Genomic DNA, 21,428 nt, shown 5'->3' on the forward strand with positions numbered 1-21,428 from the left:
TTGATTTGTTGCTAAAAGTTGCTAAATGACGTTGTGATGTCACTGCGTGATAACGTAAAACCGGGTCATTACGTAGAATACACAATAACGTTACTTAAATTTACGGGCCATCTCGGCAAAAAATGTGATTTGACATTTGTTCAGGTACAGACTCCCACTCTTTTCTTTACTTCTTGCTGTACAGTTTTGATTGAGACATGTTGATTGATGTTGTAAGTTCTGTTCAAGATCAAACATTCGTGACCAACTATATTCATTGGGTTTGGATCGTCAAACCCGTACTGCTGCAGCTAGCCAACAATGATTTGCAATGTACTGAAATTGCTGCTGGCCTGCTGCTGACGTCACTCACAATGCATTTTTACAGCCAGGCACGTGTGTTGTGACTGAGTGTGTGACAGAAAATCGTGTTTGTGTCATTTAGAGGGAAAATACATGCATTTTAGCGTTTGGGTCACTTTTCAAAAGTTGCAAAAAGTTCCAAATACATGTTTTAAAGTAGCTACATTTGTTGCTAGGTGCTGTTTGAAAACAAAAAGTTGCCAGGGTAGTCTTAAAAGTTGCTAAATCTAGCAACAACACTGGTCGTTGCCATGCTTACAAGATAGCAGGGATCAAACGTTACTTCCATTGGCTGGAACGATTACCATAATGTATGCAATAGTTTATATAGTTGTGTATACTACACTCAGAAATCTTTAGAATATTATTGACTTGTGAACTCTAAAATTAAATAGTTTTGTAGCTACAACATGTAATCTCAGCATGTAGGTCACATTTATCTAAAACTTAACTGAATTCACTTGATACAATTGAGATGCCATGGATGGATCCATTGTAGGGACACTAAATAGCCAGCAGATGTCAATCTTGCACATCAGGCTGAGTAGGGCAGTCTGTCAGATGAGTAGGTCCTACAAGTTGTCCGCTGGTGAAGCCCGAAAAAGACTAGTTCGGAGTGAGTGCTTTGCAAAGTGAAATAAACGTTCAGAGTGAGGTATTTACATATCACAGTTAAAACAAGATATGCATATGATACCAGACACTGCTTTATTAAAATGACATGGTATGAAACCGTCATTTGCGCCATTAGATGAGGGATACTAGCTAGAAGTGAGACTCTTGCCTATAGCTGGTGCTATAATACAATGCTGGCTTTATCATGCGGTTGATCTAAATTAGACACTGGTGGAGGGCCTGGTTCAGAGAGTGTCACCTCAACTGAGCCACAGTGCATCCAGGGGTCAGCCTGTCCCTCAAGTTTATCGGCCATGCGATATCTCTCTCTTGGATCTATATTGGTCTCTGTCTGAGCATCGCAGGGGAAGATTTGTAGTGGCTAGTTCAGAGAAAATTCCAGTGGGTATCTCGTGTTGTGGTTGGACAAGTTATAGTGCACACGAAGCTCTCGCCGCAACCATCGTCTTATCTTTTAACATTAAAGAGTAAGTGAGAGTGAGGCAATGTGTATTTTGAGGATATTACCTAGTTTTGTACCATAAATCACTTCACCATGATGGTTCTCATCAGTGTATGGCTTTTGAGTGTAATTGATTATGTTCTCTGTGATCAGGTGGTATGCAACTGAAGTACTTATTATTTTAGTGCACAACTGCAAATTGATGAATGCAAATGCTATGAATAAAGTTGCAAGAAAGTTTTGGAATTGTTTAAATATTTTTTATTTATTTAACCTTTATTTAACTAGACAAGTCAGTTAAGAACAAATTCTTATTACAATGACGGCCTACCCCGGCCAAACCCGGACGGTGCTGGTCCAATTATGCGCAGCCATATGGGACTCCCAATCACAGCCGGATGTGATGCAACCTGGAAATGGATATGTTTGCAAAGATATTTGCAAATTCATGAAAGGGAAAAGTATTTATTACTGAATGCTGGATTCTGCACACCACAGGGTTTGCATAGAAAGCATTTCTCAAAAGAGCCTCATCACTGATGACTCAATTCTATATGAATCAAGGTTGCAACCTCCAAGAGTGGCCTAACCTTGGCAGTTCTAGCATCAAACCTTGGCAGTTCTAGCATCAAACCTTGGTAGTTCTAGCATCAAACCTTGGCAGTTCTAGCATCAAATTCTTGGCAGTTCTAGCATCAAATTCTTGGCAGTTCTAGCATCAAGCATCAATTATGCCAGTCAAATTGAAGATGATCATTGTACAAAGATAAAAGCTTGACAACATTATTCATATAGGCTTTATAAACTTGAGTTCTCCACAGGCCTTTCTAGTACTGTTGCCATCCAAATGTGTTAGTGATTACCAAGCACAGAGTGCGCTAATCCACGGAGGGTCCTCGCTGCCAAAACACACGCCATCACTTCTAAGTGGCATTATTGATTTAATGTGATGAAGCTCTATTTTTAAAGCCAGACCAAGGCTAATATTGGAAACATTCTTATGATACCCACCCACCCCCATGCCCCGGCCTTACCCCCTTGCCACTCCTCCGTCCTCCCCAGCATCTACGAAGATAAAATGCGAGCCCCCCCCTGAGGAACGCGCTGTCAATGACTCCTTGGTCACGCAAGGGATGTGTGAGGGGATACTCTCCTCCAAATTGTCAGAATTATTTCAAGATCTGTTTCTTTCCCATTTGTTTATGTCCAAGGTATCGCTGCCACCTGCTTAACTTTCAAGTTTAGTTGAGAAGATATTCAGCAACTATGGTATACATTTGTAACAGTTTTGCTTCCGTCCCTCTCCTAGCCCTTGCAGGGCAAGGGAAACAATTACTTCAACCTCTCAGTTAGTGACTCCTCTAGTTTGTGTAGGAATGCTAGGTCAGGTGTAAATACAAGTAGGCGTTACCTTATGTGTGATCCCTCAGCCAAAACTTGAATCAGTTAGAATATAAACTTCAGTTCCTTTATTGCAGGGTTTGCGTCTGGCTTTGGAGGGGAAGTGAAAAAACCTGTGTTAGAAATGACACGGCATTAGTCTAACTTACACTTTGTTGACAGCGACTGAGCATGTGGTCCACAGCAGCCGCTGATGGGTCAGACCCATTCATCACAGTCTGTGACAATTTTCCTTTTACTGAGGCAGCATCTCAAATGGCAATCTATTCCTTATTTAGTCAACTACTTTTTGACCAGGGTCCATGTGGAATAAGGAGCCATTTGGGACGTATGCTGAAGCTCTGTCCTTCCTCACTGACCTGCATATTTATTAACCACAGTGAGCTACAAAAGTATTGAGACAGTGACACATGTTTTGTTTGTTATCAAATTTTATTTATTACATACACATGGTTAGCAGATGTTAATGCGAGTGTAGCAAAATGCTTGTGCTTTTAGTTCCGACAATGCAGTAATAACCAACGAGTAATCTAACCTAACAATTCCACAACTACTACCTTATACACACAAGTGTAAAGGGATAAATAATATGTACATAAATATATATGACTGAGTGATGGTACAGAACAGCATAGGCACGATGCAGTAGATGGTATCGAGTACAGTATATACATATGAGTAATGTAGGGTATGTAAACAAAGTGGCATAGTTTAAAGTGGCTAGTGATACATGTATTACATAAAGATGCAGTACATGATATAGAGTACAGTATACATATGAGATGAGTAATGTAGGGTATGTAAACATTATATTAAGTGGCATTGTTTAAAGTGACTAGTGATCATTTTTTTTTACATAAATTTCCATTATTAAAGTGGCTGGAGTTGAGTCAGTATGTTGGCAGCAGCCACTCAATATTAGTGGTAGCTGTTTAACAGTCTGTTGGCCTTGAGATAGAAGCTGTTTTTCAGTCTCTCGGTCCCTGCTTTGATGCACCTGTACTGACCTCGCCTTCTGGATGATAGTGGGGTGAACAGGCAGTGGCTCGGGTGGTTGTTGTCCTTGATGATCTTTATGGCCTTCCTGTGACAATCGGGTGGTGTAGGTGTCCTGGAGGGCAGGTAGTTTGCCCCCCCCCCCCTGGTGATGCGTTGTGTAGACCTCACTACCCTCTGGAGAGCCTTACGGTTGTGGGCGGCGCAGTTGCCGTACCAGGCGGTGATACAGCCCAACAGGATGCTCTCGATTGTGCATCTGTAGAAGTTTGTGAGTGCTTTTGGTGACAAGCCAAATTTCTTCAGCCTCCTGAGGTTGAAGAGGCGCTGCTGCCCCTTCTTCACAACGCTGTCTGTGTGGGTGGACCAATTCAGTTTGTCCAGTGATGTGTACGCCAAGGAATTTAAAAACTTACTGCCTTCTCCACAACTGTCCCGTCGATGTGGATAGGGGGGTGCTCCCTCTGCTGTTTCCTGAAGTCCACAATCATCTCCTTTGTTTTGTTGAGTGTGAGGTTATTTTCCTGACACCACACTCCGAGGGCCCTCACCTCCTCCCTGTAGGCAGTCTCGGTGTTGTTGGTAATCAAGCCTACCACTGTAGTGTCGTCTGCAAACTTGATGATTGAGTTGGAGGCGTGCATGGCCACGCAGTCGTGGGTGAACAGGGAGTACAGGAGAGGGCTCAGAATGCATCCTTGTGGGGCCCCAGTGTTGAGGATCAGCGGGGTGGAGATGTTGTTACCTACCCTCACCACCTGGGGGCGGCCCGTCAGGAAGGCCAGTACCCAGTTGCACAGGGCATGGTCGAGACCCAGGGCCTCAAGCTTGATGACGAGTTTGGAGGGTACTATGGTGTTAAATGCTGAGCTGTAGTTGATGAACAGCATTGGCACATAGGTATTCCTCTTGTCCAGATGGGTTAGGGCAGTGTGCAGTGCGGTTGCGATTGCGTCGTCTGTGGACCTATTGGGGCGGTAAGCAAATTGGAGTTGGTCTAGGGTGTCATGTAGGGTGGAGGTGATATGGTCCTTGACTAGTCTCTCAAAGCACTTCATGATGACGGAAGTGACTGCTACGAGGCGGTAGTCGTTTAGCTCAGTTACCTTAGCTTTCTTGGGAACAGGAACAATGGTGGCCCTCTTGAAGCATGTGGGAACAGCAGACTGGGATAAGGATTGATTGAATATGTCCGTAAACACACCAGCCAGCTGGTCTGCGCATGCTCTGAGGATGCGGCTGGGGATGCCGTCTGGGCCTGCAGCCTTGCGAGGGTTAACATGTTTAAATGTTTTATTCACGTCGGCTGCAGTGAAGGAGAGTCCGCAGGTTTTGGTAGCGGTCCGTGTCAGTGGCACTGTATTGTCCTCAAAGCGAGCAAAAAAGTTATTTAGTCTGTCTGGGAGCAAGACATCCTGGTCCGCGACGGGGCTGGTTTTCTTTTTGTAATCCGTGATTGACTGTAGACCCTGCCACATACCTCTTGTGTCTGAGCCGTTGAATTGCGACTCTACTTTGTCTCTATACTGACGCTTAGCTTGTTTGATTGCCTTGCGGAGGGAATATCTACACTGTTTGTATTCGGTCATGTTTCCGGTCACCTTGCCCTGGTCAAAAGCAGTGGTTCGCGCTTTCAGTTTCGCGCGAATGCTGCCATCAATCCACGGTTTCTGGTTTGGGAATGTTTTAATCGTTGCTGTGGGTATAACATCGCCAATGCACTTTCTAATGAACTCGCTCACCGAATCAGCGTATTCGCCAATGTTGTTGTTGGACGCAATGCGGAACATATCCCAATCCATGGTCAGCTTTTCCGAAAGGAGGGCGAGGGAGGGCCTTATATGCATCGCGGAAGTTAGAATAACAATGATCCACAGTTTTACCAGCCCTGGTTGCGCAATCAATATGCTGATAGAATTTAGGGAGTCTTGTTTTCAGATTAGCTACAATGAATGCAGCCTCAAGATATGTGGTTTCCAGTTTACATAGAGTCAAATAAAGTTAATTCAGGGCCATCGATGTGTCTGCTTGGGGGGGAATATATACGGCTGTGATTATAATCGAAGATAATTCCTTTGGTAGATAATCCGGTCGACATTTGATTGTGAGGAATTCTAAGTCCGGTGAACAGAAGGACTTGAGTTCCTGTATGTTGTTATGATCACACCACGTCTCGTTAATCATAAGGTATACCCCCCCCCCCGCCTCTCTTCTTACCAGAAAGATGCTTGCTTCTGTCTCCGGAGCCTGACCAGAAAACCGCTTCGTTTGCCCCTTTTATGGCGTCGTTGTTTTGGGTCACCGGCTGGGATCCGATCCATTGTCCTTGGTGGAAGGCTAAGCACAGGATCCGCTTCTGGAAAGTCATATTCCTGGTCGTAATGATGGTGAGTTGACGTTGCTCTTATATTCAGTAGTTCCTCCCGACTGTATGTAATGAAACCTAAGATAACCTGGGGTACCAATATAAGAAATAACACGCAAAAAAAAACAGAATACTGCATAGTTTCCTAGGAACGCGAAGCGAGGCGGCCATCTCTGTCAGTTACGGAAGTAAACAAATATATAAAAAAATAAACTCAAGCAATTTGGATTTGAAAATATACAATGACTATGAGGTTAAAGTGCAGACTATCAGCGTTATATGGATATTTTCATCCATATCAGGTTAACCGTTTTTAGAAATTTTAGGGAACAAATTCACAGTGTATTGGAGTATTCAAACGTTTAGTGTTTGGCTCCATATTCCTAGCATGCAATGATTACATCAAGCTTGTGACTCTACAAACTTGTTTGTTTTGGTTGTGTTTCAGTAATTGAGTGTGGACATGCAGTAAGGACTGTTATTTTGAAAGATGTGAGATTAATACTAAGGGTGTGAAAGTATTCAGACCCCTTCCCTTTTTCCACATTTTGTTACATTACAGCCTGATTCTAAAACTGATTAAAATATTGTTTTCGTCATCAATCTATACCCAATAATGAAAACACAAACAGGTTTTTAGGAATTTTTGCAAATGTATTAAAAATCAAAAACAGAAATACCTTATGTAAGTATTCAGACCCTTTGCAATTAGACTTGAAATTGAGCTCAGGTGCATCCTGTTTCCATTGATCATACTTGAGATGTTTCTACAACTTGATTGGATTTCACCTGTGGTATATTCAATTGATTGTACATGATTTGGAAAGGCACAGACCGGTCTATATAAGGTCCCACAGTTGACAGTTCATGTCAGAGCAAAAACCAAGCCACGAGGTCGAAAGAATTGTCCGTAGAGTTCCAAGATAGGATTGTGTTGAGGTACAGATCTGGGCAAGGGTACCAGCACATTTCTGCAACATTGAAGGTCCCCAAGAACACATTGGCCTCTATCATTCTTAAATGGAAGAAGTTTGGAACCACCAAGAGACTTCCTAGAACTGGCTACATGGCCAAACTGAGCAGTTGGGGGAGAAGGTACTTGGTCAGGTAGGTTACCAAGACCCGATGGTCACTCTGACAGAGCTCCAGAGTTCCTCTGTGGAGGTGGGAGAACCTTCCAGAAGGACAACCATCTCTGCAGCACTCTACCAATCAGTCCTTTATAGTGGAGTGGCCAGACGGAAGCCACTCCTCAGTAAAAGGCACATGACAGCCCGCTTGGAGTTTGCCTGAAAGGCTCTGACCATGAGAAACAAGATTATCTGGTCTGACGAAACCAAGATTGAACTCTTTGGCCTGAATGCCAAGTGTCACGTCTGGAGGATACCTGGCACCATCCCTATTGTAAAGCATGGTGGTGACAGCACTTGAACTCGATCAAACATCTTTGAAGAGACCTGAAAATAGTTGTGCAGTGACGCTCCTCATCCAACCTGACAGAGCTTGAGAAGAATGGGAGAAACTCCCCAAATACAGCTGTGTCAAGCTTGCAGTGTCAAACTGAAGAAGACTCAAGGCTATAATAAAATCCTCTCCGTCAACGTGATCAAGACAAATAAGAGGATAGTGGACTACAGGAAAAAGAGGACCGAGCACGCCCCATTTTCATCGACAGGGCTGCAGTGAAGCAGGTTGAGAGCTTCAAGTTCCTTGGGGTCCACATCACCAACAAACTAACATGGTCCAAGCACACCAAGACAGTTATGAAGAGGGCACGACAAAACCTATTCCCCCACAGGAGACTGAAAAGATTTGGCATGGGTCCTCAGATCCTCAAAACGTTCTACAGCTGCACCATCAAGAGCATCCTGACTGGTTGCATCACTGCCTGGTATGGCAACTGCTCGGCCTCCGACTGCAAGGCACTACAGGTAGTGTGAATAGCCCAGTACATCACTGGGGCCAAGCTTCCTGCCACCAGGACTTCTATACCAGGAGGTGTCAGAGGAAGGTCCTAAAAATGGTCAAAGACTCCAGCCATCCTAATCATAGACTGTTCTCTCTGCTACCGCACGGCAAGCGGTACCGGAGCGCCAAGTCTAGGTCCAAGAGGCTTCTCAACAGCTTCTACCCCCCAAATGGCTACTCAGACTATTTGCATTGTCCCCCCCCCCCACCTTCTTCTACGCTGCTGCTACTCTCTGTTATTATCTATGCATAGTCACTCTAATAACTCTACCTACATGTACATATTATTTCAACTAACCATTGCCCCCGCACATTGACTCTGTACCGGTACCCCCCTGATAGTGAGCTGTAGACCACTAGTCTCGCTATTGTTATTTTACAGCTGCTCTTTAATTACTTGTTACTTTTATTTCTTATTCTTATCCGTTTTTGTTAAACTGCGTTGTTGGTTAGGAGCTCATAGGTCAGCATTTCACTAAGGTCTACACCTGTTGTATTCAGAACATGTGACTAATACAATTTTATTTGATTTAAATGGTAAAGGAGTGGTTTTATGTGTTGTCAACAAACTCGTTGCTGTCTTCTTCCCCTCACAAAGTAGGTTTTATCTCATTTTGTTGTGTGGGTCTTTTCCAGTGCCGTTTCTAGCATTTTGGGGGTCTTTCACAAAGCCAGTCCTACGGATGAACTCAGCCTGTCATTATGGAAACATGTTCCAAAACACTGAGTGGGTGAAGGAGTCAGAGACAAAAGTGAATGGGAGTGAACCATTTAAATAATTGTATTCATGTCTTCCCTCCACAACCGTCATTTGCTGCAATGGTTCCTCTGTCGAACAACATGTCTTATTCTCCACTCGCACAGTGGGAAACAGTTCCCACAACAACAACAAAAACTGTCAAAAACATCCATTCAGTGGAGATGAAATCTTCTGGTGATGCAGGACTTCCCATGCCCACACATTCAAATATGTCTCCATTACAGGGTGAGGAGGGGTATGAACAAAAAAGTGACAAAAAAAGAGCGAAGGAAAATTGGATTCTTTTGTTGGGGGTTTTCGTCAGTTTTTGTCAGTGGTAGGATTGTGTGCAGGAGTTGGCGTTGGTTTGATGATTCATGCTATGGGCTTCTCTGTATACTGTATAATTGAGTCCCTTAATAAGCCTGTGTGCTTTCCTACTACACTGTAGTTCAAAACTTTATCAAGCACAACTAGAAGGAGATAGTGCTTCTACATACTATTCTAATACTGCAGCTACTGTATACTACTCTTTATGGCAATAATATATATTACCCAGGGCCTATTCCCCCAACAACTCCCCACCACCCCTGGTAGAGGCCATGGTTGGTACAAACACCTGTCGTATCATATGATTAAATCATACTGTACTGACGGCGATGAATATAGAAAGGCTAATAAATTTAACAGACAAGTGAACAGTCAATAGGTACTTGGACTCTGAACACTTGACATGGCGTTATATTGATATATTGGCACCACTGTCCACCGTGTCACAGACGGGGATCTTCTGGAGCAGGATCCTATGTGACCCTTGCTAATGGTTTATTTCCCAAAAATGAACGCTGGCTGCAGAGTTGAGCTTGTGCCATTGTCTGCAGTCTGCCAGGCTATATTTTGCAGATACAACAATGCTCTCCAATCACAACCCAGGCTAGGGTGTTGTTGTGGTGCACATCGTTTCAGAAATAGCTTTGTACTTCCTGTCCCAAGACAGCGAGCGGTACAGAGGAGGTGGCATCACCCCAATGGAGTGCTATATATTTTGTCCTCTACAGCGGGCAGTGACCATACCTAAAATGGCGCCGCGCTGCGCCGACTCCCTGTCCTTGTCCTCCAGCAGTATTACATAACACTTAGGTTATATTCCACATGGCACCCTATTCCCTATGTAGTGCACTACTTTTGGCCAGAGGCCTATGGGTAGTAGTGAACTACATTTGGAATAGGGTGCCATTTGGAACGCACAGTTTGTAATGTGTCCGACTCGGTGAAGGACATCCTCCTGAAACTCCACAGTGCTGAGAGGGCCACTTCTTTGTTATGTTGCTCCCCTTTCTTCACATTGTGCTAGAGCTAGCATGTTAATTAATGTCTATGACCGGGGGCCCATGCATGTGTTCTCAGGTTGCCAGAAGCTCATATGGATGATATGTGATGCTTGCTTAGTTAATGTTTTGTTACATGTGATGTGTCCACATATGGGCGCTTTCTCACCCTCATGCCTTGGCATAATTTTGGCAACAATTATGCATACAAGGAATCTAAAACGACCCCCCCCCCAATAGTCATAACCTATAACTAAGGTCTATGGTTTCCTAGACAGGTTATATGTTTGGCGTAAACTGCTTTCCACAATTATAACTCCAGTCATTACTAACTTATGTAACCTACCAGTCAGCCTCTGGCATGGTGCTCAAATGGTTTGCGGTTGTGTGTTGAGGTTTGGAGGGGAATGAATGCATCGCCCAATGGTTTCCCACCTGGACGAGTGTGTTCAATGGCATGTGCTCCTTGTGACCTTGCCCCCACCCCACCCCATTCATTCCCCATTTACATTCGGATTTTGTGGGTAGAGAGCGTGGGGCAGGGTGGTATTGCTGTGAACAACTTCCAGGCGGACGGCCAGGGGCTGTCATCTGCCGGTGAAATCCAAGCCTTCCTGTCACTCTTGTTTTATAATTGTAACATTCTCATGTTCTGTCAGCGAGCAGAGAGTTTTCCAATACAGTGTGTGTGTGTGTGTGCAGGCTCTGCGGTTGAGGGATGAGATGGGTGGGGTGTAATATCATCTTTTTGAAGATGTCTTACTGTCAGGCTGGGACACTATCAGTGGGACACCATCAGTACACCACATTTGTTTGGCTGCACAATTTCTCCTTCCTCCCCCAACCCATGAACGGATGCATTTTCCTCTTCTAAGGACATGAACATGGTCAAATGGTGATTAAAAGACCTAAAACCATTATCCCTGGCTTCTAACCCTACTGTCTCTCTCACACTCTCATTATGCGCTTGTTGTATTGTGTTCCTTGGTGTGACAAACTTTGCTAGTGGCATGCAAGGAAATATAATGTTCATCTCGACATTGTCCCATTCGGCCCTGTATGGTTGACATAGACTCTAGACTATAGAGAAGCAAGGTCAGTAGACCTTCAAGTAGAGTTCAAGGTCAGGGGGAAAGGTGTGACGAGTTAAGGTCAGTGTACAGCAGGGAGGGTTGTTAGTCTGTACTACTCTTTAGGAAGAGAGTGAGTGATTCAGTAATGTCTTCTACACTTGATATGTTGATTATCAGAGTTAAATTGTATTACCATGGCATAAAACTGAGAGTATCCTTTTTTGAGATCATAGCAGCATCTTCTATTACAGGGATGAAATGAGGCGATTTCATCCCTCTGGATTTGACCCGTACAATCCACACACACACACACACACACACACACACACACACACACACACACACACACACACACACACACACACACACATATATATATATATATATATATATATATATATATATATATATTTATATTATTTATTTATTTATATATTTTTTATATATATATTTTTTTTTTATTTTTTATATTTTTTTTTTTTTTTTAAATGTTAATAAATTAGCAGAAATATATAACCTGTTTACGCTTTGTCATTATGGGGTATTTTGTGTAGAACAAAATAATTTAAACCATTTTAGAATAAGGCAGTAACGTAACAAAATGTGGAAAAAGGTCAAGGGGTCTGAATACTTTCTGAATGTACTGTATATACACTACATTACCAAAGGTATGTGGACACCTGCTTGTCGAACATCTCATTCCAAAATCATGGGCATTAATATGGAGTTGGTCCCCCCCTTTGCTGCTAACAGCCTCCACTCGTCTGGGAAGGCTTTCCACTAGATGTTGGAACATTGCTGCTGGGATTTTCTTCCATTCAGCCACAACAAAATTAGTGAGAACGGGCACTGATGATGGGGCGATTAGGCCTGGCTCGCAGTTGGCATTCCAATTCATCCCAAAAGTGTTCAATAGGTTCAGGGCTCTGTGCAGGCCAGTCAAGTTCTTCCACACCGATCTCGACAAACCATTTCTGTATGGACCTCACTTTGTGCACAGGGCATTTTTATGCTGAACTATTGGCACAAAGCTGGAAGCACAGAACCGTCTAGAATGTCCTTGAATGCTGTAGTGTTAAGATTTCCCTTCACTGGAACTAAGGGGCCTAGCCTGAACCAATAAAAAACAGACCATTATTCCTTCTCCTCCAAACTTTACAGTTGGCACTGTGCATTCGGGCAGGTAGCGTTCTCCTGGTGTCCACCAAATTCAGATTTGTCTGTCGGATGGTGAAACGTGATTCATCACTTCAGAGAACGAGTTTCCACTGCTCCAGAGTCCAATGGCGGGGAGCTTTACACCACTCCAGCCAACGCATGACAATGCGCATGGTGATCTGAGGCTTGTATATGGCTGCTCGGCCATGTAAACGTATTTCATGAAGCTCCCAACAAACAGTTATTGGGCTGACATTGCTTCCAGAGGCAGTTTGGAACACGGTAGTGTGTGTTGCAACCGAGGACAGACGATTGTTACGCGCTTCAGCACTTGCCGGTCTAAGACGTTGTTGCTCCTAGACGTTTCCACTTCACAATAACAGCACCTGCAGTTGACCGGGGCAGCTCTAGCAGGGCTGAAATTTGACGAACTGAGTTGTTGGAAAGGTGGCATCCTATGACGTTGCCACGTTGAAAGTCACTGAGCTCTTCAGTAAGGCCATTCCACTGCCAATGTTTGTCTTTGGAGATTGCATGGCTATGTGCTCTATTTTATACACCTGTCAGCAACATTTGTGGCTGAAATAGCTGAATCTGCAAATTTGAAGGGATGTCCATATATACACACTACTGTTCAAAGGTTTGGGGTCACTTAGAAATGTCCTTGTTTTTGAAAGAAAATCACTTTTTTTGTCCCTTAAAATAACATCAAATCGATCAGAAATGCAGTATTAGACTGTAATACACCAGTCTCAACGTCAACAGTGAAGAGGTGACTCCGGGATGCTGGCCTTCCAGGCAGAGTTGCAAAGAAAAGCCATATCTCTTTCTTTGCAACTCTGCCTAGAAGGCCAGCATCCCGGAATCGCCTCTTCACGGTTGACGTTGAGACTGGTGTTTTGCGGGTACTATTTAATGAAGCTGCCAGTTGAGGACTTGTGAGGCGTCTGTTTCTCAAACTAGATACTCTAATGTACTTGTCCTCTTGCTCAGTTGTGCACCAGGGCCTCCAATTCCGCATTCAATTCTGGTTTGAGACAGTTTGCGCTGTTCTGTGAAGGGAGTAGTACACAGCTTTGTACCAGATCTTCAGTTTCTTGGCAATTTCTCGCATGGAATAGCCTTCATTTCTCAGAACAAGAATAGACTGACAGGTTTCAGAAGAAAGTGCTTTATTTCTGGCCATTATTGATTATTTTATCTGAACCGTTTTCTACGGTGCTATCATTGCAAAAGAGTTTTCTAATTATCAATAAGCCTTTTAAAATGATAAACTTGGATTAGCTAACACAATGTGTCATTGGAACACAGGAGTGATGGTTGCTGATAATGGGCCTCTGTACGCCTATGTAGATATTCCATTAAAAATCATCAGTTTTCAGCTACAATAGTCATTTATAACATTAACAATGTCTACACTGTATTTCGGGTCAATTTGATATTATTTTAATGGACAAAAAAATGAGATTTTCTTTCAAAAACAATGACACTTCTAAGTGACCACAAACTATTGAACAGTATACAGTTGAAGTCCGAAGTTAACATACACTTAGGTTGGAGTCATTAAAACTCCTTTTTCAACCACCCCACACATTTCTTGTTGACAAACTATAGTTTTGGCAAGTCGGTTAGGACATCTACTTTGTGCATGACACAAGTAAATTTTCCAACAATTGTTTACAGACAGATTTCACTTTTATTTCACTGTATCGGCTTGGAAAATTCCAGAAAATTGTCATTCTTTAGAAGTTTCTGATAGGCTAATTGACATAATTTAAGTCAATTGGAAGTGAACATGTGGATGTATTTCAAGGCGTACGTTCAAACTCTTTTCGTGACATCATTGGAAAATCAAAGGAAACCTCAGAAAAAGCAAGTCTGGTTCATCTTTGGGGGCAATTTCCAAATGCCTGAAGGTACCACATTCATCTGTACAAACAATAGTACGCAGGTGTAAACACCATGGGACCACGTAGCCGTCATACCACTCAGGAAGGAGACGCGTTCTGTCTCCTAGAGATGAACGTACTTTGGTGCGAAAAGTGCAATTCAATCCCAGAACAACAGCAAAGGACCTTGCGAAGATGCTGGAGGAAACGGGTACAAAAGTTTCTGTATCCACAGAGTCCTATATCGACATAACCTGAAAGGCCACTCAGCATGGATGAAGCCACTGCTCCAAAACCTCCATTAAAAAAAGCCAGACTAGAGTTTGCAACTGCACATGGGGACAAAGATTGTACTTTTTGGAGAAATGTCCTTTGGTCTGATGAAACAAAAATAGAACTGTTTGGCCATAATGACTATTGTTATGTTTGGATGAGAAAGGGAGAGGCTTGCAAGCCGAAGAACACCATCCCAACCGTGAAACATGGGGTGGCAGCATCATGTTGTGGGGTGCTTTGCTGCAGGAGGGACTCGTGCACTTCACAAAATAGATGGCATCATGAGGAGGGACTATTATGTGGATATATTGAAGCAACATCTCAAGACATCAGTCAGGAAGTTAAAGCTTGGTCACAAATGGGTCTTCCAAATGGACAATGACCCCAAGCATACTTCCAAAGTTGTGGCAAAATGGCTTAAGGACTACAAAGTCAAGGTATTGGAGTGGCCATCGCAAAGCCCTGACCTCAATCTCATAGAAAATGTGTGGGCAGAACTGAAAATGCATATGCGAGCAAGGAGGCCTATAAACATGACTCAGTTACCAGCTCTGTCAGGAGGAATGGGCCAAAATTCACCCAATTTATTGTGTGAAGCTGGTGTAATGCTATCTGAAACATTTGACCCAAGTTAAACCATTTGAAAGGCAATGCTACCAAATACTAATTGAGTGTATGCTAACTTCTGACCTACTGGGAATATGATGAAAAAATGTAAAGCTGAAATAAATAATTCTATCTACTATTATTCTGACATTTCACATTCTTAAAATAAAGTGGTGATCCTAACTGACGTAAGATGGGGAATTTGTACTCCGAATAAGTGTCAAGAATTTTGAAAAACTGAGTTAAATGTATTTGGCTAAGGTGTATGTAAACTTCCGACTTCAACTGTACGTGTGTGTGCCTATATTTACAGTGCCTTGCGAAAGTATTCGGCCCCCTTGAACTTTGCGACCTTTTGCCACATTTCAGGCTTCAAACATAAAGATATAAAACTGTATTTTTTTGTGAAAAATCAACAACCAGTGGGACACAATCATGAAGTGGAACGACATTTATTGGATATTTCAAACTTTTTTAACAAATCAAAAACTGAAAAATTGGGCGTGCAAAATTATTCAGCCCCTTTACTTTCAGTGCAGCAAACTCTCTCCAGACGTTCAGTGAGGATCTCTGAATGATCCAATGTTGACCTAAATGACTAATGATGATAAATACAATCCACCTGTGTGTAATCAAGTCTCCGTATAAATGCACCTGCACTGTGATAGTCTCAGAGGTCCGTTAAAAGCACAGAGAGCATCATGAAGAACAAGGAACACACCAGGCAGGTCCAAGATACCGTTGTGAAGAAGTTTAAAGCCGGATTTGGATACAAAAAGATTGGGAAATCTTTAAACATCCCAAGGAGCACTGTGCAAGCGACAATATTGAAATGGAAGGAGTATCAGACCACTGCAAATCTACCAAGACCTGGCCGTCCCTCTAAACTTTCAGCTCATACAAGGAGAAGACTGATCAGAGATGCAGCCAAGAGGCCCATGATCACTCTGGATGAACTGCAGAGATCTACAGCTGAGGTGGGAGACTCTGTCCATAGGACAACAATCAGTCGTATATTGCACAAATCTGGCCTTTATGGAAGAGTGGCAAGAAGAAAGCCATTTCTTAAAGATATCCATAAAAGTGTCATTTAAAGTTTGCCACAAGCCACCTGGGAGACACACCAAACATGTGGAAGAAGGTGCTCTGGTCAGATGAAACCAAAATTGAACTTATTGGCAACAATGCAAAACGTTATGTTTGGCGTAAAAGCAACACAGCTCATCACCCTGAACACACCATACCCACTGTCAAACATGGTGGTGGCAGCATCATGGTTTGGGCCTGCTTTTCTTCAGCAGGGACAGGGAAGATGGTTAAAATTGATGGGAAGATGGATGGAGCCAAATACAGGACCATTCTGGAAGAAAACCTGATGGAGTCTGCAAAAGACCTGAGACTGGGACGGAGATTTGTCTTCTAACAAGACAATGATCCAAAACATAAAGCAAAATCTACAATGGAATGGTTCAAAAATAAACATATCCAGGTGTTAGAATGGCCAAGTCAAAGTCCAGACCTGAATCCAATCGAGAATCTGTGGAAAGAACTGAAAACTGCTGTTCACAAATGCTCTCCATCCAACCTCATTGAGCTCAAGCTGTTTTGCAAGGAGGAATGGGAAAAAAATTCAGTCTCTCGATGTGCAAAACTGATAGAGACATACCCCAAGCGACTTACAGCTGTAATCGCAGCAAAAGGTGGCGCTACAAAGTATTAATTTAAGGGGGCTGAATAATTTTGCACGCCCAATTTTTCAGTTTTTGATTTGTTAAAAAAGTTTGAAATATACAATAAATGTCGTTCCACTTCATGATTGTGTCCCACTTGTTGTTGATTCTTCACAAAAAAATACAGTTTTATATCTTTATGCTTGAAGCCTGAAACGTGGCAAAAGGTCGCAAAGTTCAAGGGGGCCGAATACTTTCGCAAGGCACTGTATTTTCCAAATACTTATTTTCCACCATAATTTGCAAATAAATTCATAAAAAATCCGACAATGTGATTTTCTGGATTTTTTTTCTTCTCATTTTATCTGTCATAGTTGAAGTGTACCTATGATGGAAATTACAGGCTTCTCTCATCTTTTTAAGTGGATAGAACTTGCACAATTGGTGGCTGACTAAATACTTTTTTGCCCCACTGTACATTGTATTTCATCAGCCAGCCTCATCTAACCACAATGTTACCTAGAGAGATATGCATCAACAAATGGTTTTACAAAACCTATTCATATAATCTCTCAATCCCTCTGTGTGAACCAATCATCTCATCACTAGTCACACTTTGAGAAGTTTTCAGAAACAATGAATATTGGTTGGTTATATCCTTCCTGTTTGGCCCTGTCCGGGGGTGTCCTCGGATGGGGCCACAGTGTCTCCTGACCCCTCCTGTCTCAGCCTCCAGTATTTATGCTGCAGTAGTTTATGTGTCGGGGGGCTAGAGTCAGTTTGTTATATCTGGAGTACTTCTCCTGTCCTATTCGGTGTCCTGTGTGAATTTAAGTGTGCTCTCTCTAATTCTCTCTTTCTCTCTTTCTTTCTCTCTCTCAAAGGACCTGAGCCCTAGGACCATGCCTCAGGACTACCTGACATGATGACTCCTTGCTGTCCCCAGTCTACCTGGCCGTGCTGCTGCTCCAGTTTAAACTGTTCTGCCTTATTATTATTGGACCATGCTGGTCATTTATGAACATTTGAACATCCTGGCCATGTTCTGTTATAATCTCCACCCGGCACAGCCAGAAGAGGCCACCCCACATAGTCTGGTTCCTCTCTAGGTTTCTTCCTAGGTTTTGGCCTTTCTTGGGAGTTTTTCCTAGCCACCGTGCTTCTACACCTGCATTGCTTGCTGTTTGGGGTTTTAGGCTGGGTTTCTGTACAGCACTTTGAGATATCAGCTGATGTACGAAGGGCTATATAAATAAATTTGATTTGAATATGTGGAATCAGGATCCCATGTGTCACAAATCAATAAATATTACTAAGGGAATAAACAGTATACAGTGGATTTTGCTGAACACGTGGGACTCCTAACATGTTTTATTGTGCTTGATAGAATGATAATACTTGAGGCTTACCATTCAGTTCTGGATTTAATCCCCTGGGCACTAGGAGTATAAGAAAGTTATAGGGGCCGTATGGTATGCGTGGGGATTGCTTGAGCGATGGTGTCTGCCAACTCATTTATCACTAGACTCTCAGTCAGAAAGGGGAGATCGGATTCTAGAGGTTTCTATGGCCTGGCTAAAAATACACTCACCCGAGGGTTTCCACACACCCACACACAAAACCGCACACGCATGCAGACCGAACAGAGATATGGGCGGAGTCGCACGTATTAGGGATTGAATGTGATCATAGGACAATCACGGGACAGACACAGGACTCTTCACTAACCCAAGATGAGAAAGGTTGTCCGGTAAGCCAGGGGAAGTGGATCAGGTGTCCACACCTGGCCTTGGGGATTGGGTGGAGAGAGGAGAGTGGCACTGGGAACGAGAGAAAAACACACACACACACACACACACACACACACACACACACACACACACACACACACACACTCATCCCCCTTGTAAGAGCTCATTTTGGCTGTTTCTGGTAAATGAGTAGAAATGATGGTGGTGTTTCTATATGTGGGTGCATGAGAGACAGAGCCAATGAAAGAGATAATGAAATAAAGAGAGGGGGCAAGAGAGAGAAAGAGAGAGGGTGAGGTACAGGAGCCCCCTGCTGAGCGCCAAACAGCTTCACAGAGTTATTTACAGATCAGTCCATCAACAAATGGCAGGTGCAGCATCCTCACAAACAGGCCTATTGGCTTTCCTCTCCCTGGAATGCTGAAATATCCTCTCCAGCTAGCGCTCTGTGGATTATGTCTCAGTAACTCACTCTCTCTCATACATTGCGCTTGCGTCTGTTGTACGCCATCCACTCACACATATATGTCTCATGTACTGTATGTCTATCTTCATGTTTAAAGTGACATCATAGGGCATAGTTATCCCCAATCCTAGCTTGTGATGTCTGTGCTTGTTGGCTACGTTTGTTTTACCATAGTATGAGTCCCTGGAGACCTTTTAGAATTAGCATGTGTACACTGCATGTACAAAACATGAACACCTGCTCTTTCCATGTGAAAGAGCAGGTGAAAGCTATAATCCCTTATTGATGTCACTTGTTCAATCCACTTCAATCAGTGTGGAGACGAAGGGGAGGAGACTGGTTAAAGGAAGATTTTAAACCTCGAGACAATTGAGACATCGATTGGGTTCAGTTGAAGTCGGAAGTTTACATACACCTTAGCCAAATACATTTAACTCAGTTTTTCAAAATTCCTGACATTTAATCCTAGTAAAAATTCCCAGTTGTAGGTCAGTAAGGATTACCACTTTATTTTAAGAATGTGAAATGTTAGAATAATAGTAGTGATTTATTTCAGCTTTTATTTCATTCATCACATTCCCAGTGGATCAGAAGTTTACATACTCAATTAGTATTTGGTAGCAATGCCTTTAACTTGTTTAACTTGGGTCAAATGTTTCGGGTAGCCTTCCACAAGTTTCCCACAATAAGTTGGGTGAATTTTGGCCCATTCCTCCTGACAGAGCTGGTGTAATTGAGTCAGGTTTGTAGGCCTCCTTGCTCGCACACGCTTTTTCAGTTCTGCCCGCAAATTTTCTATGGGATTGAGATCAGGGCTTTGTGATGGCCACTCCAATACCTTGACTTTGTTGTCCTTAAGCCATTTTGCCACAACTTTGGAAGTATGCTTGGGGTCATTGTCCATTTGGAAGACCCATTTGCGATCAAGCTTTAACTTCCTGGCTGATGTCTTGAGATGTTGCTTCAATATATCCACATAATAGTCCCTCCTCATGATGCCATCTATTTTGTGAAGTGCACCAGTCCCTCCAGCAGCAAAGCACCCCCACAACATGATGCTGCCACCCCGTGTTTCACGGTTGGGATGGTGTTCTTCGGCTTGCAAGCCTCTCCCTTTTTCCTCCAAACATAACGATGGGCATTATGGCCAAACAGTTATATTTTTGTTTCATCAAACCAGAGGACATTTTTCCAAAAAGTATGATCTTTGTCCCCATGTGCAGTTGCAAACCGTAGTCTGGCTTTTTATGGCGGTTTTGGAGCAGTGGCTTCTTCCTTGCTGAGCGGCCTTTCAGGTTATGTCGATATAGGACTCGTTTTACTATGGATATAGATACTTTTGTACTGGTTTGCTCCAGCATCTTCACAAGGTCTTTTGCTGCTGTTCTAGGATTGATTTGCACTTTTCGCACCAAAGTATGTTCATCTCTAGGAGACAGAACGTGTCTCCTTCCTGAGCTGAATGTGGTACCTTCAGGCGTTTGGAAATTGCTCCCAAAGATGAACCAGGCTTGTGGAGGTCTCCAATTCTTTCTGAGGTTCTTGGCTGATTTTATTTTTTATTTTCCCATGATGTCATGCAAAATGTTTGAAGGTAGGCCTTGAAATACATCCACAGGTACACCTCCAATTGACTCAAATGATGTCAATTAGCCTATCAGAAGCTTCTAAAGACATGACATAATTTTCTGTAATTTTCCAAGCTGTTTAAGGGCATAGTCAACTTTGTGTATGTAAACTTCTGGCCCAGTGTAATTATGATTAAGTGAAATAATCTGTCTGTAAACAATTGTTTGAAAAATGGCTTGTGTCATGCACAAAGTAGATAACCGACCGAAATGTGTGGAGGTGTAGATAAACAAGTTTTAATGAAATGTGTGGAGGTGTAGGATACACCTGGGTCTTAGAAACAGTTGAGCCACGAATAGTCAGAAGATGAGGCAGACAAAACTTGTATTTTATGTGGCAAATCAAAAGGTGGTAGGAATAGCACAAAAAAAGCCTCAAGAGATACTCAAAAACCAAAACTTCCAACTGTCGACAAGAATACACAGAACACTGCTGGGTGCCATTCAGCACAGAACTGAACTGGGTAAGCCTGCAAATAATTGGGGAACAAGGGAAAAAACATAAGGTCAAAAAGCACAATGGGGGCATTAGTACACAAAATAACAGTTGGTGCCATTCAGAGGGTGAATGGGTAAGCCTGTTTTACTTTTACACAAAATAACAGTTGGAATATATGTGTTCTTCTAAGGACACCCGTGACTGCACATTTCAATTCTGTACTTTCAGCTTCATATAGGGCTTGATAGAATACCT

The 21,428-nt window shown here is 42.9% G+C and overlaps 1 long non-coding RNA gene across 1 annotated transcript; it reads left to right on the top strand.

The window, feature by feature from the left end:
• The first annotated feature begins 76 nt into the window (after positions 1–76).
• LOC135527274 (uncharacterized) lies at positions 77–19,611 on the top strand. The gene is made up of 3 exons (XR_010453417.1): positions 77–144; positions 6,038–6,204; positions 17,774–19,611. It is a non-coding gene; the product is annotated as an uncharacterized LOC135527274 (long non-coding RNA).
• Positions 19,612–21,428: the final 1,817 nt, after the last annotated feature.

The sequence above is a fragment of the Oncorhynchus masou genome, chromosome 5 (genome assembly GCF_036934945.1).
Source record: "Oncorhynchus masou masou isolate Uvic2021 chromosome 5, UVic_Omas_1.1, whole genome shotgun sequence".
In the NCBI taxonomy this organism is placed as follows: Eukaryota; Metazoa; Chordata; class Actinopteri; order Salmoniformes; family Salmonidae; genus Oncorhynchus; species Oncorhynchus masou.